Source organism: Peromyscus leucopus, chromosome 8b, assembly GCF_004664715.2.
Source record: "Peromyscus leucopus breed LL Stock chromosome 8b, UCI_PerLeu_2.1, whole genome shotgun sequence".
Lineage (NCBI taxonomy): Eukaryota > Metazoa > Chordata > Mammalia > Rodentia > Cricetidae > Peromyscus > Peromyscus leucopus.
In genome coordinates, this window is record NC_051086.1 from 87,292,491 (window position 1) to 87,300,197 (window position 7,707).

Consider the following 7,707-nt stretch of genomic DNA (forward strand, 5'->3'; position numbering starts at 1 on the left):
GTGGGGTTTTGTTTTGTTTTATCCTGAAGACCCCACGAAATGAAGCAGGTGTGTGATGGACATATGGGCTCAAGAGAGACAAAACTTACCTTCTCGAGTCTGCCTGACTGAGACATTGCCCGAGCTGCTTTGTGACGATTCAAAACCATCCTTCCTTACCTCTCACACCTCATTCTTTCCCGACTAAGAGACAACTCCAAAGCCCTCCAACATTTTGATTTGTTTCTGTTGTTGTTTCCACCAGGGGAAAGCAGGGATGTGGTCCCTCTACCCCAAATGGCACAATTGAGTTTTCCACATTTAGGGAAATCACGGGAGTCTGACATCAGAGCACAGTAAATAAAGCTACTCTGACAAAATCATCTCTGTGATCATAGCAGCTTATCAGCCAGGTAGGTACACACTGCCATCCACATCTTGATGGCATCCATGAGAACTGCCCAGGGCTAGCCAGCATCTTCCACTCATCTCAATTTTAGTGCAAAAGCTGTGACCTGGCAGGCAGCCTGACCAGCAAGGAGCAGGCTAGATGACAGTATCTGAGAGCGCCAATCGTCCCTGTCCCCACGAGGGCACAGCCCCACCTGTCAATCCATCGGTTTCACACCTACAGATGAGAGGGCGGCAGCTAAGGACTAATCTCTGACCTTGACACATAAACAGCTAATAAAGGACCGACCCAGTGATTCTCCAGTGCCTTTTGGCTTTAATTAGATCAAGCAGTCAAAGGCTTTGGGGGAAATTTTCCATTTGAAGGAAAGCCAAGAAGTCAAGCTCCCACTTCATTTATTCATTCACTCAGTCGCTAGCGCTGCCAGCCAGCCAGGCACAATTATCTGTGTTCAGCACGGTGCTAATCACTTTTAAGTAAAGTGGCTTCCAGAATTCCCAAAGTCCACTCACGCTCTGTCGGACAACAGTGTTCAGACAGGCAGTCAAGGGCACAGGCCTTTGTTCAAAGACGTCCAAGCTTGTTGGTGCTGTGTGACCTCTGGCACGCTGGTTAACCTCTTAGCCCCGGGTTCCCTCTAGGGGTTAATAAGCCCCACCTCCAGAGGTTCCATCAAGCTTAAGTGAGACCATCTGTGTACAGCAGTCAGCGAGCCGGCACGCGGCCACCACAGGGCTACCCCACCCCCTCCCTCCCTGTCCCTTTCCCCTGGCACTTCGCCAGCTGCCAGGCGTGGGGAGCTACAGGATGACTCACACACGCTCTGCCCTCAGCACTGCTGGGAACTGTCACTGACAACGCTTTCTCCATCTGTAAGATGGGTAGCCATGGCTCTAAAGAGTCATCTGTAGTAAAGCCAGTGAGGATCTGTCTCCCTAAGAAAAGGACCAGGGGGACTTACCTTACGGCATCTGCTGCTGGCCTGCCATCAGGCGTCACTGCTGCCCTGGCGGCCGCCATCTTCAACAACTGATGTTTTTAAATTCCCGAGTGTACTTCATGTTATATTTGCTGGCACAGGTCTGGTCAGCGGTGAATCACACTGGGAAGCATTTGTGTGAGTGATCACTAGGAAAAGTCAGGAGGATCCTATCTATCTCATGTTCACCCTACACCTTGACACCTTGTCAAGACTCTCCAAAGCCTCAGGGACCTCTGGACCACCTTTTGGCTCTGTTCTTGGGGGTTTCTTGAAGCCCAATGCAGCCTACCTTTCAAGTGTCCTTCTGTATTTATTGTTTTGTTTTCAGACAGTCTCACTGTGTGACTCTGGCCTGGAACTTACTATGTAGACCAGGCTGACCTTGAACTCACAGATATCTGTCTGCTTGGCTATTTGTGTTTGTTTTTTGAAATACAGTTTCTCAAGCTGGGCAGTGGTGGTGCACGCCTTTAGTCCCAGCACTCGGGAGGCAGAGGAAGGCAGATCTCTGTGAGTTCAAGGACAGTCTGGGCTACAGAGTGAGAACCAGGACAGGCACCAAAACAACACAGAGAAACCCTGTCTTGAAAAACAAAACAAAACAAAAAACAAAAAGAGAGAGAAAGAGAGAAAGAAAGAGAAAGAAAGAAAGACAGTTTCTCTGTGTAGCTCTGGCTGTACCGACTCTATAGACCAGGCTGGCCTTGAACTCAGAGATCTGCCTCATGTACACATATCTAAACACATACACACACATGCATGTTTAGCACTGCTGAGCCACTGAGCCGCTTCAGGAATGCTGTTCTTTCATCCTTAACTGTAGCTAACTAAAGCAGCCCGTTTGGCTCACTGCACCAATCCCCGAAACAGTGTGTTTATTCTAGAGGCAGCCAAGGGCGAGGAACTGGAGCCCCAAGTTTTAACTCCTTCTCCCTCCCTGAGGACAGGGTTTCAGGGTCCTTCTGTAGAGAGAGGCAGGGTGGCCTATGGGGAGGCTGACTCAAGGTTAAGGCAAGTTCCCTGTGATCCACACTGCCTGTGCACACCTCATGGATCTAGGACAGGCATCGGGACGGGTGGTGCCTTTGTGTTCCGGGGGCTGTGTGGGTTTTCAGATGAAAGGGGCATCCAGCTGACACTCGGGCCCAAGTGAAGGGGTGGTGTTCTCAAGTAACTTCATGACCACCGTGACACACACGCCGGAGGTGTCGTCTACAGGGAGCTAGTGAGAGGGACCTCTAAAGTTGGCAACAAAAGCAAGTAACTAAAAGCACGTAAAGCCAGAGCCTTTCTTCAATTTTCCCGTCCATGTCTATGGTGAAGAAAAGTGTGTCTCCTAAGGACCAGGATTCTCTTTTCATAGGACATTATTACATGCAAGAAATTAAGCCACAAAATTATCTAACATACATTATTGTCTACTGTTATCTAACACAGAGTCCATTTCCCTCCCTCTCTCCCTCCCTCCTCCCTTCTGCTGGGCATGAACCCAGGGCCTCATACATGCAAAGGAGGCATACTACCACTGAGCCGCACCTCCAGCCTCGTGGCTATTTTTTATTCCAGATTCCAGGCAAGGGTGACAAGCTCCTGCGACAAGCTGACTCCGCTTCACCCATGTCAATTTAACTTCCAGATCCACCCACCTTCAGATTGTTCCGACTGCTCCACAGACCTATCCTCGGCGGCATGGGGTGGGATGTGAGGCAGGGTGGTGAGCTGGAGGGTGTTAACAAGGACAGTTTCCACCCTGCTTTTGGGTTGAAGCATGTTCTCACTTCCTCCCAGGTGCAGTCAGCTAAGCCCTGTGGCTCTGAACACTGGCCGTGGCACTGAGGACAGACACAATTCTAGTGCACCTTCCAGGAGCCTTCAGCACTGCCCTGCCTCCTGCCCCCACGCCTGAAGGCATTTCCATTTGGAGGTGCACCCGTCCCTCAGTGTGTCAGAACAGAAGCCATGCCTTCCCTTCCCATCCTAGGAACAGCAGCAGCACCTGCCGCTTACCCAGACCCCTACTGTTACCGCCCAGATCTGGATCCTCCAGGATCCTTCACACTGCTCCTCATCCTGCATCCCCCAGCACAGCTAATCATCCAGTATAATCAGGCCACCCCTGAAGCCTTTAAGCTTCTCACAGAAATGAGTGTCCCAGCTCTCGGAGGATCTCTCCAGCCCTGCCTGCCGTTTCTCTCCACTTTGTCCAGCTGTTCCGGCCAGCTCAGGCTGGCCCGCCATTAGCCTTGAATGGAGATTCTGCACCTAGGGGCTGGTTGATCACAGGCTTCCCCTTCAGCCTGCCGTTCTGTACCCCGCTGCCCTGTCCTCAGCCTCTTGGCAGCCACCAGCTTCCTAGTTCACACTGTACGGAGCCAGAACTGGCTTTCTCCCAATTTACCCAATTTATTAGTGTCCTGGGAAAGGGCTTGATTAGCCCGAAAATGAGTCACAGGCAGAAACAAGACCACCAGAAACGTCCTTGTTCCTTTCGGGGCTGGAACCTGGGGAGGGGAAGGGGTACTGGCTGTGGACCCCAGTCTTCACTGTGCTTGGCTTTTTAGCAGTGCTTAAACCTATTGGGAACTTTTTCACTTTTTCAGTATAGGATGGATTTATTTTTTATTGAAATGGCAATATATCATTACTATAAAAGTAAAACATACAGAAAATAGGGGCTGGGAGACTCACTCAGAAGTAAAGCACTTGTCAAACATAAGCAAGGCCCTGGATTCCACCCACAGCAAGAAAAAGAGAGACAGGGTCTGGAGAGATGGCTCAGTGGTTAGGAGCACAGGCTGCTCTTCCAGAGGTCCCAGGGTCAATTTCCCTGTCAACACAGGGCAGCTCACACCTGTCTGTAACTCCAGTTCCAGGGGATCTGGCACCCTCACACAGACAGGCAGACATACATGCAGGCAAACACCAATGCACATAAAATAAAAATAAAAATAAATTATTAAAGAGAGGGAGGGAGAAGAAGGGAAGGCGAGGGGAGGGGCTGAGAAAAGAAGACATATTCTTTGCCCTCAATTCTACTATCAGATCATAACCAATGTTGACCTAGTTTTAGTGTCCTCTCTCTGGACAATCCCCAGCCTCAGCTCTTGTCCTGCTACTTGCTCCATGGTTTGGAAAGTGGATCCCAGACTGGACACCACGCTGGCGGCTCCTCTTAGTTCCAGACCGTGTCTCAGACCACGAAGGTTTCAGACTACATGATGTCCAAGGGTGGCTGGAGTCTGCACATTTCTCCTCCCAGCCCTCTGTCTCCCTGTCCTCTGGGCCAAGCCATAACTGGGCATTACCTTCCTGATGGCGAAAGCTAGAACCCTGGAGGTTATTCTGACCCTCGGCCTCACACACGGCCAGCACCGATCCTACCTGTTGTACTGGTCAGATGTGTCCCCATCCTGCCCGCCTCTCCAGTGTCTCAGTACTGTCCATCCTGCCCTGCTGGCTGGTCTCTGCCCACTCTCCCTCACCCCTGCCCCTCTCCCTCACCCCTGCCCATTCTCCCTCACCCCTGCCCACTCTCCTTCACCCTTGCCCACTTCTCCTTCACCCCCTTCTCCTTCACCCCTGCCCCCTTCTCCTTCACCCCTGCCCCCTCTCCCTCACACCTGCCCCTTCTCCTTCACCCCTCCCCACTCTCCTTCACTCCTGCCCCTTCTCCCTCACCCCTGCCCCTTCTCCTTCACCCCTGCCCCTTCTCCTTCACCCCTCCCACTCTCCTTCACCCCCTTCCATTCTCTTTCCAAAGAGCTTTGTTCTTCTCTTTCTTTTCTTTCCTCTTTTTTGAGACAGGGTCTCAAATAGCCCAGGCTGCCCTCAAACTGTGTAGCCAAAGATGACTTTGACTTTCTGTTCCACCTCCCCAGTGCTGGAATTCCAGGCATGCTCCACCATGCCAGGTTTATACTGTGCTGGAGGTCAAACCCAGGGCTTCTTTTTGCTAGGCCAGAATTCTCTCCAGCCTCTGAGATGTATTTTTCTTTTTTCAAGACAGGGTTTCTCTGTGTAACAGCCCTAGCTTTGTAGACTAGGCTGGCCTTGAGATCTGCCTGCTTCTGCCTCCAGAGTGCTGAGATTAAAGGCATAAATTATCTCTCTTGGCTCCTGGGATGCATTTCTAAGTATCACAGGATGCTTCTAAAACTGCCTATTGTAGTTCATTTTTTTACTCTTTACTCTTTGGGGGCCTACCACCCAGCTCCCCAATAATCACAAGGAGGCTTATTCTTACTTATGAATGTCCAGACTTAGCTTGGCTTGTTTCTAGCCAGCTTTTCTTAAATTATCCTGTCCACCTTGTGCCTTTGGGCTTTTGTTTCTCTAGTCCACATACCTTTCTTTACTTCTTACTCCGTGGCTTGCTGTGTGGCTGTGTGGCTGTGTGGCTGGCCCCTCATGTCCTCCTCTCCTTCTTCTTTTGCTCTCCTTGATCTCTTCCCAGATTTCTCCTCCTATTTATTCTCTCTGCCTGCCAGCCCCACCTATCCTCTCTCCTGCCTAGCTATTGGCTGTTCAGCTCTTTTAGACCAATCAGGTGTTTTAGACAGGCAAAGTAACACAGCTTCACAGAGTTAAACAAATGCAGCATAAATGAAAGCAGTACATCTTTGCATCACTAAACCAATGTTCCGCTGCATAAACAAATGTAACACATCTTCATCTAATATTCCACAACACCCTATGTACTGTTCTGTGGCACACGTGTGCCGCTCCACCATGTAAGTGGATCTTGGCAAAACCACATTTCTTTGGCCAACAATGTCATTTCTCCTGTCACACAGGGAAAATCTCCATCCTCCATGAATCTGCTTGAGGGCTGCCTGCTGGCAACAACCTCCCTAAGGAGGGCCTGTGCTCCAGGGAGATGGACGATGCGGTGCACAGGACCAAGAAAGCTAGTTCACATTTGTATTGGCAGCACTTGGGAGGCTGAAGCAGGAGGGCTGCCCAAGTGTGAGGTCAGGCTACACAGTGAGTTCCAGCCTGGGTTACAGAGTGACCCTGTCTAACACCAAAACAAACACCGGGCTGGAGACAGGGCCTGGTTAGTGAAGGGCCTGCCACGGAAGCCCAAGGCTTTAGTGTGGATCCCCAGCGATCACACAAAAAGTTGGGCACGGCAGTTCATATCTGTAATCCTAACGCAAAGAGGAGGATCCCTGGAGCTTGCTGGCCCAACAGCCTGGCCAAATCAGGGAGCACCAGTGAAAGACCCTGCCCCCCAAAACAAGGTCCAAGGGCAGGAACACGGTGGAAGGAGAAAACCCACTCCTGCAAGCTGTTCTCTGGTCTCCACACATGCGCGTTGTGTGATCATACACGTGGACATTTGCACACAGACACACACAGACACACAGGCAACGAGAAAACACCCAGTACCAAGAGATAGTTTATTTCCTTAAGAGTAATGTGAACCGGGGCAGTGGTGGTGCCTGCCTTTAATCCCAGCACTCGGGAAGGAGGCAGGAGGATTTCCGTGAGTTCGAGGACAGTCTGGTCTACAAAGTGAGTTCCAGGACTGTTACACAGAGATACCCTGTCTCAAACAACAACAACAACAAAAGAGTAAATATAGAAAGTCTTCACTTAGTTCCTCTGTACCCTGAATGCCCCCATTCAAAGCCACCCCCTCTCACCAATCCAACCCCCCCCACCCACACTAAAGACTATTGCTGTTCTTCCCACAGGTACACACAAGTTCCTGAGACGGCAAGAGTTGGGAAGAGGGGAGAGAGAGTGAAAGGTTCACCCATATAACTCTCCATCAACTCCACCAGGGAACAGGTGATGTCAGCCGAGGGCCACACTGTGACCCTGGGTGGCTTTCCATCCATAGGATTCTCCACTTGTTAACAAAATGAATAAGATGATATCTTACAACCAAAACAAATACGATGGAGGACCTGGGTGCAGCTCAGTGGTAGAGAACTTCCCTAGCATTGTGCCCTGGGGGTTCACTGCAAAAAAAGAAATCACATCCTTCCCCCAAACAATCTAGTCTAGATTGATTAACATATTCATTACTATTCATTTTTTCTTCTAAATTTCTTTTCTTCAGGGCTGGGAATTGAATACAGTCTCTCAAGTGGAAAGCACACTCTCTACTGGCTGAGATACACAACCCCCCTAGGTCTGACTCTTAAAAATACATGAAAGTCAAAACAATTTTTCGAGTGTTTAAAAAGTACATTGACCCTGTGCGGAATGGTTGCTGTCCCTACCTGGGAACAAAACCTGAAATTCTTTGAAAGGCTGAGGAAGTGCAGGCTGGAACCTGCTGGGACTCTCGGCACTGGGTCTGGCTCTTCTCTCCAGGCCTGAG

At 50.3% G+C, this 7,707-nt stretch overlaps 1 pseudogene; it reads right to left on the minus strand.

Moving 5' to 3' along the window:
• Nucleotides 1-251: 251 nt before the first annotated feature.
• LOC114690512 lies at nt 252-400 on the minus strand (annotated as a pseudogene).
• Between the last annotated feature and the right edge of the window lie 7,307 nt (nt 401-7,707).